The sequence below is a fragment of the Corvus brachyrhynchos genome, unplaced genomic scaffold (genome assembly GCF_000691975.1).
Source record: "Corvus brachyrhynchos isolate BGI_N302 unplaced genomic scaffold, ASM69197v1 scaffold346, whole genome shotgun sequence".
In the NCBI taxonomy this organism is placed as follows: domain Eukaryota; kingdom Metazoa; phylum Chordata; class Aves; order Passeriformes; family Corvidae; genus Corvus; species Corvus brachyrhynchos.
This window is the reverse complement of record NW_008238644.1, coordinates 1,978,999-1,987,582: the sequence shown is the minus strand read 5'-3', so window position 1 is coordinate 1,987,582 and position 8,584 is coordinate 1,978,999. Positions and strand designations below refer to the sequence as shown.

Genomic DNA, 8,584 nt, shown 5'->3' with positions numbered 1-8,584 from the left:
TTTTTTTTTTTTTTTTTTTTTTTTTCTCTCTTAAAAGAAGAAATGCTGCCTCAAATATCAGCTGCAAAAAGCTGAGTTAAGAATATTGGTCTAAAAATAATTTGAAACAAATAATTCTTTTCAAATGTCAAGGCATTTTATAGTGATTCTTATGCTCAATCCCACATTTTGCTCATGGTAGCATTTCATGTAGGAAAGAACTTGTCAAGCTTTGCTCATTCAAAGTAGTGCATTACCAGTGATTCCTCTACAGCTTCTGATGTTGGTTACAATGCACAAGGCTCATCAGGGAGGGCTAATGCAGCTTGCCTTGGCCAGGGTATTCTGAAATCTGAACTGGGAGAGTTGATTAATCGTAATGGATCATTTTCTAGGGATGCTAGCAATGTGCACAGTCTCAAATACTGCCTCTGTGTTAATAAAACCAGTCATTTTGTGAAGACCCTGTGTTGAAAAGAGGTATAGAGATTTAAGTGAAAAATTGCTGGTTTCCTAGCAAATAGTTCTAGCTCTTAGCAGTTATTTATGGGAGGGAGGCCTCCTTTGTGCCCCTTTCCTCCAGCAGAAACTGGAGAATAACTTTAACATGAATTTTTTTGTGATGATTTATAATAGGACAATGTTAAGTGCTGTCATAAAATCTGCCTTCAGGCAGACTGTAAATACTCTTACTTTCTGTAGATTTTTGTGAATCCTAATAATAGTGATCTCAGCCATAAAACTACTACTTCTCCTCTAGTTTTCTTTCAATGCCATTCCCTCTAATTTTTGTAATACACATTGGGTAAAGTGTAATTAAGCACAGACATTTTGAAGGTGTTCTCTTTCTGCTACTTCTTACATCAAGTCTCTCATGCCTGGAATTTCACATAGGACCTGCAGACCCCAGTATTTACCACTTGGCCTTTCCAGATGCAAATTGGGATTGTGCTGGTGCTTTCAATCATTTGCTCAGTTCTTCTCATCTCCTACCAGAACTTGAATCTCTATTACCAAAGGTCATATAGAAGATAACTAAGTAGACAAAGCTGCAAGTACTTCTGAGAAGTACTTGTTCTGTTCTATTCTCTCAGATCATTCAGCATTAGGCAGGATCAAAAGAGATGGAAAAAAATATTTGAACTCATGAACATACAAAAATCATTAGAGTTGAGCTTGAATTTCAAATTTAGTTGATATATTCTTACATTATTTTTTTCATTCTGATAAAATGGCCACTTTTCCACATAGAATAAAGTAGTGGAAGGTAATGCATTTAATTTACCTTCATAAGGCCTTCCTTTCAGGCCTTTCACTGAATACATCTTTTTTGAAAGGAATAAATTCTTCAGACTTGCACTCTTTATGGATGTTTTTCTTAGGCACATCTCTGTTAGTTCTGCCTTGTACTTCACTGAGTTCCAGAAGGAGAATTTGGTCTACAAGGAAATATGTAATTGTCCATATCAGCTGAGCAGCACAATTGCATTAAGTGGCTTTGGAAGCCTTTCCTTAGATGAGTGATGAAGTGTCAGGTGCTGGACAATAGTTCTCCCAGAGGTTTCAAATGGCATGCAATCAAATATTTAATAATGCTTGGAACCGAGCACACAAAGACACACAAACCAGTAGGAGAATTGTTTAAAAATGATGCCAGTCACAGAATTATCTTTGTTGTACAGATGTTCAAGGCAGCTCCAGTGCGTACATTTTAATCATTTTTCTTCATTTAGCAAGCTGCAGATACTACAGGTGTAAACTAAGACAATGAAGCGTTCTGTGTCCTTGGAGGAGATACAAATTTATAAGGTCATAGGCAGAAGATGAATTCAAGGGGAGAACAGCTGCAGTGGGCCAAGAACAGATAGCATGGGAGAGCTCCCTATAAGAATCTAATATATCCAATAAGTGCAGTGGTTTTGTGCTGGCTGACACAATGGTGAGAAAGTTGAGGATACTTGAAGACTTGAAAGCAAGCTTGTAATACATAAAACCTAATTAGTTCTAGTTTTGGGTGATAATCTGGCAAGATGATTTCATTGCATATGTTTGCTTGAATACACTGTTCTCTTAAGGGTCAAATTATCTTTATGCAGTGTGGAAGTACACAAAAAAATCAAAGGATAGAACTTTTGCTGCAGTTGCTTTGCTGGCATCACATTTTGATGTATTGTTCATCATAACACCATGCCTGATAAATGGTTTCATAGAAACCAAATAGGCTTTTTCTGTAGAGTGTCATGACTAATTTGTCTCTGACTAATTTGGCAGAACACATTATAAAATATTGATGTGAATAGCCTAGCTCCTTCCTCACAAATAGAGCAAGGTTTTACAGTGAATTATTTTGAATTAAAAAATGTTATTTTACCTATGAATTTTAAAGGTCAAAATATGTGTCAGAAAAGGTTGTGCTGATTGACAAAATGGAAGGACATGGAAGGTAGGGAAGTAAGAATGGAGATATATCCATCAAAGGAGGAGGAAGTGGGTAAGAAAAAGGACTGTGGTGGGTTGCCCATGCCCACCAAACCACACTGTCACTCCCCTTCCTCAGCTGAACAGGAGAGAGAAAATATGCTGAAAGGTATTTGCTTTGTCCTTGTATTGTGTTTATGTGGCAAGGTTTTGTACTGGACGGGCTGCAGTGTAGACATGAACACAGCCTGGGGGAGGAACTCATTGGGAGCAGCCCTGAGGAGAAGGAGCTGGGGGTGCTGCTGGATGAGAGGCTGGATATGAGCCATCTGTGTGTGCTGGCAGCCCAGTGAACCAGCCTTTGCTGGGCTGCATCCAAGTCAGGGGACAGCAGGTCATGAGAGGGGATTCTTCCCTCTCCTCTGCTCTGGTGAGGCCCCACCTGCAGTGCTGCCTCCAGCCCAGGGACCCCAAGCATAAGAAGGACATGAACCTGTTGTGGCCTCTGTTTCTGTTTTCCATTTGTGTTTCAGTGTAAACAAAGGCAGGAGAGGAAGCAGAAGAGATGTCTTTTTTTTTTTTTTTTTTCCTTCAGTCAGAAGCTCTACCAGAAGAAGTAATGAAGTGTGAGCTCTTCATCTCAGCATGATCTCAGATTCCTCCTTACTTTGAGCTGCATTTTTCCTTTATCTATAGCCCGGTGTCTTTCTTTTCCACCACTCCCATTCAGCTCTATTGTGTGCTTTAAACACCCACAATGTGTGCTCGTTCACCTTTCCTCAGATGTAGCATCACGTGAACACCAGAAAGCTCTACTCTACACCACAGGTACCAAAGCAATCAGGTAACACACACAAGTTTCCAGTTTTCCTGTAAGCAGTCTGGGTCATAATTTGAAAATTCCCTATTACTTCTCCTAACTTCCATGTGCTATTACAGATGTGGGTGATGACTGGGTGGATAACATGGAGAGTGCTTTCGGAAACCATACACCAAAACACTACTGCTCTAGATACCCTTCAGGTTTGGGATGATATCTGAAAATGCAAAATCTGCAGGAGGAAATCAGAACAATTACATTCTGTACTGTGCATCTCCAAAGGCCATACAATTCCTTTCTTTTCTTTTTTTCATTCCTTTAGCAGCTGGGGAAGACTTATGTAAATACAGGCTGCACTGTAACATTGGTATTTGCCTACCAAATGTGAAGCCTATTTTGAGTCCTGAGCACCATGAACCCAAATTTTCCAATCACCTTTCCAGCACTTTTAAAGTGAATAAAAATCGAGCAGCAGAGTTTGTGTCTTGTTGCAAAACTGCAAGGGACTAAACAAGGAGTCAAACTGCAACCAGTTTGGGACCAATCTCTGAACTCCAAGTAATTCCATTTTATGACAAATAATCCATGTGGTTAATTTTCAATTATGTAGTTTATTTGCTTTTTATGTAATGCAATCATAAACATGCGGTGTATTTTTCAAATCTGAATAAATTATTTCAAATGAGACACTAAAATCCATGATTAATTACATTATAATGTTCAAATCAGGTTCTGCTTTGTGGCTGGTCAAAAATACAGTTTCATTACAAGATTACAAACCTTTTAAAATTAAGTAGCAACAGGCATCCATAGATGCACAAGCTAACACTAATGCAGTTAAGGATGTATGATTACTAAGCTATATCTTCAGAGGATTATACCTAGACCACAAAGCTCTATCTTGCTTTATATTCCATAGAACTGAATCTTAGCCACAAGATGAACTTAGTTGGTTTGGTTTTGGATTTTTGTAAAATAACAAATAGGTTTTCCAGGATTTTATCCTTTAGTCTGAAGAGTTGAATCTGCAAACATTTGGCTCATGCTTTTTTGTTGAACTTTCTTAATTTTTAGTGATTAATGAGGAGATCTAAAATGAGCAGCTAGGACATAATGAAATCCTGTGCTGGATTCTTAACTTTGCATCTGTCTATTATTGTTTCAGATTAAGACTTTAGTATCATTCTCTTTTAGGAATATTGAAAAAAGTCTTCCTGTTGTCAATAGGAAATCAATGACATTCATGCAGAGATGTCTCCTAATTTTCCTTTTGTCTTTCCATTCATATTTTAATATTAAGGTAATTAAATAATACTAGGCCAATTCTTGGGGTTTTTTTTTTTCTTCTCCATTAAATCATATGATACCTGAACTGAATAAAAAGCTTGTATTCTCTACAGGCAATGACTTTGAAATAACACTTACCATGAATCTCCCAAGATGGTGCAATGGAATCTGGATTTGTTGCTCACAGTTGGTACTATTCTAACTCATTTTTAAATCATTGAAAATGTGAGCGTGGCTATTACTATACTCCTTTATAAATGTTTAAGTTGTATATATCAAGAAATGTGGTAATGTAGAAAGCAACCAAAGAATGATTGAAAATAAGCAAAATGTCAGCAATAAAGGGTTAGAGTATTAAAAAAAGTAATAATCTTTCCTAGATGAAGTGGAGTTGGGTGACTGGGAAATGGGATTAGTTGAATGAAGACATAATTTGACTAAAGCAAGAGAGAAAAGACTCCTAGATGGAATTAAAAAGCTTTTCTTTTCTCTCAATAATCTTTTTAAGTTTTCAAGTGGTCTTGTGTGGTCTGCTGCATTCAGTTATCTCTGGCTTTGCTCACCCACAGTCTGTCATAGGTTATAAATGAGGTGCTGCTGGGTTATGGGAGGGTGATGCTGGGTTGTTCCCTCAATGAGATCCAGGGTCAGCAGAGCAAGATCACTGCTATGGGAAAACCACAGACGGTCAAAGGCTCTGCAGAGTTTGTCAGCATCCTGTGCTCTTCTCCTAAACACCCTGAGTCGTACAGGGAAGCCCAGTGGTACTCCTGCCTTTCTTGCCCATTTGCAGGTGGGTTGAGATTGTTTAGGGGATTTCCTGTGCTCTGCTTATGTTACTGACTACTTTGTACTGCCCAGGATTGACAGAGGAAAAGCTACAAAACTCAATCTCATTCAAGTAAAATCATGCCTGCTCTTGAACGATTTAGGAAGGCAGTGCAAGGATCATTGGCTAACCTTCTTCCCATTTCCCTCTAATAAAAGTGCCTGAGCAGTGATCTCTGCACAGACACTATTGCTGTTGCGTCACTTGGACTGTGACAAGAATTTTATCACATACCAACACTTTATTTTGCCTATTAGTGATCAGATCCTCACAAAAATAATTACTGACTCGATGAAGGGGATTAAACCAAAACAAAACGAACATTTAAGCAGTGTTTCTGTGCTGCACTAACCTTCAGCTTCCCCAAATGAAACAAAACGTCATCTGGTATGTCTGTGTTCCCTCCATGCTGCCAGTGGACTACTTTACTTTAACCCAAAGAGGAGATACATAACTCTGACTGCTTTAGAACCTGTTTGTTTCACCTCAGCCACAAGGAAGTCTTAGTCCTTTTATTGGTACTTAAATTTTCCTGACAATAAACACTGGGAGATTACTTTGTTCTATGGCACAAATGTCCTTTCTTCTCCACAAAGTTTCTTAAAGTAACAGCTTAGCTTAAAATTTTCACTGGTTTGCTAAATTTTATTTATTTCCTGTGAGATGAAGTCAGGAAAACAGAATTTTTGGAGCGACCTAAAGAACTACTCCCTTAGAAGTGCAGTTCTGACCAAGGTAGAATGTTTCTTCTAGATCTAATCATTGATTATTTCTCTCTATCCAACTGGAAAAAACAACCTGAAAGTTGAAAGACATGACATATTCTAGGAGCGAGAGGAAAAAACAAATACACAGTCTTAATTGATGTCAATCTAAAGAGCTCAGCTAGAGCAGTCTGTTGTCTATATCCTGGATAGCTTTAAATTTAATATAATATGATTTACAGGAATTGTCTTGCCTGCAATTTACTGAACATGTCACCCTTCCTAATGTATTTTTGATTGTTTTCTGATCTCTCCTTCTGATAGAGAAATCACATCTTGAACCTGTTTGATTTTGTTTTTTCTGAATTTCTCAACATTGAAAGAGCTGGTATAATCATATTATCTGTGGTTATGCTATTGTGTTTTTTTTTAACATTTAATAGATAAAGGGGAGTGCATAGAAGTAACGTTCCTGTTTCTCTGACTATGGTTAATATTTTTATGCATGCATTAAAATTCAGACTTATAAATCAAGATGATTGCTGTTCAAAAAACAAACCAAAACCAACAGTCAAGTTAAAAAGAAGAAATGGCCTGGTGTTTGGGGCAAAGTGTCTGAATTCAGCGATATCTCCTGCTGCCTGAATCTATCTATTCTTGATGGTGTTTTAGATTTGCTTTTTTTTTTTTTTTAAATCAGTGAGATCATTTGAAGATAGTTTTCACTGAGCATGAGTAGGAGAATGTGGCCATATGAACTGATGATGGGAAGTGTTCTCTCAGGCTTTTTATTTGTTTTTTAGATCTTTGAGTGTTTTTTCTAAGGTAAAGATTTGGAGTGACTGGTTTTTTTCCTGCTTTGAATTTAAAGACTCTGGGATGCATTTAGAGGATATACAGCTGTTAAGTGAGTGTAACAAACTTTTGAAACACAAAGAAAGTAAAGGAGTAAGAGAAGGTAAGAGGAGGAAAATAAAAGACCTCACAGCAAAACTATCCAAGTTTGGGAAGACACTTCACTTTGAGAACTTCTTTAAAATCTTTCCTAGATCTTTGAAAAATTGAGCCTTCAATGACTGAGGAATATTGAATACAGTAATCAAGGGGGGGAAAACTTGCCAAGAGCCACTTTCTCCATATACGGGCAAAAAGTGCTGATGGATATATCCTGCCTCAAGATATCTTATTGACTATATGGAGAACAGAGAAATATTTTGGCTTGCATGTGTTGCAGTGCTAGGTTTGGTTTAGCAAGCTGCAGCTTTCCCGGAGAGCTCAGCGGGGCTGCTTAGGGCAGGGCAGCCATTCTGTCCCCCTGTAGTCCTTTATGGATGGCCCTGAGCTCTTACTCTGGCTAGCTATCAGCTCAGCAACACAGTGATGGCAAAGGAGGCGAGAAGGGTCCCTCCATGAGGGCTTCAGAGGACCTTTAATGGTTACACCTTGTCCCAGTGATCCCCCGAGGCACAGAGACCTCGTGATCCGGGTGCAGGGGGGTTTTGTCAGGGCTCAGGGGCGGTCCATGGGTGGGGTTGGGTACAGGAACCAATAGGGAGAGCTTGAGGGAGGGGCCAGCACTAGGGACAGGGGAAAGTCTGGGGGGAACAATGTGAAAGGCATTTAATAAGTGAATCTGTGGGAAATACACCACCACGTGGATGATCTTTGGTAATCCAGGTAGATCAAGACACTGAAGCAGTGGTCCTGATGGTCAGTGTCAGATCTGCTCCCAGGATGCTCCATCTTTGTGGCTCTGATTACCCCAGCTGGCACAAAAACTGCAAAATCATGTAGCAGGTTATGGTGTAGGCAGATACTTAAGTTAACTTCTCCCAGTTCTTAGTAGGGTTTTTGGACATTTTTCTGTGCCTTTGAAAAAGGTCTGTCTCATACACTCAAACTTCATTGTTTTGGGGGCTGAGGGTAGGGTGTTTGGGGTATGCTTCTTGCCTTTGGCTTATCAAATCAATGTGCTGAAATCAGGATCCCTGAGGAAATTGCCGGCCCCTGGAGGCTGAGGTGTAAATCGGGACAACTGTGTGGAATGTACTGAAGTGATACTGAGCATGTTCTGCCCAGACCAGTAAAATACATCTCATCATGACAGATGCACTGTTTTGAATCCAAGTTTATGTTCAAAGCTAGCTGGGGTACTTTTCAGTGACCTTGTATTTCATCAGAGAGCAAGTTTCAGAGAGCCATGTGCACACTGGGAGAAGGATCATTGTGTCTAACTTGGCACAGATTCTTTTATCCTTTCTGTTGTATGCCTGCTGAGAGCACTGAAGAAACCAAAAAGCAATTTAATAGCTATTCATATTTTGATGTCAAGCAGGCCTCAGGGAAAGAAGTTTCTATTTTCCAGGCTAACCACCTCGCCATAGTGCCACTTTGCAGCACGTGTACAATGTGTCACATCACATTTCCAAACTCTTGGTGGCAGGTCTAGCTGTGCTCCTCCTACAGTGCAGTCAGCCCTCCTTGTCCAACCCCACGCTGCATTTGGTGATAGCTGGGACGAGCCATTTTACAAAAAGTAATTTTCTT

The 8,584-nt window shown here is 39.3% G+C and overlaps 1 long non-coding RNA gene across 2 annotated transcripts in view; it reads right to left on the bottom strand.

The window, feature by feature from the left end:
• The window catches only part of LOC108447473, a 399,010-nt gene that overhangs the window by 12,091 nt on the left and 378,335 nt on the right, over positions 1-8,584 (bottom strand). The window lies entirely within an intron of this gene.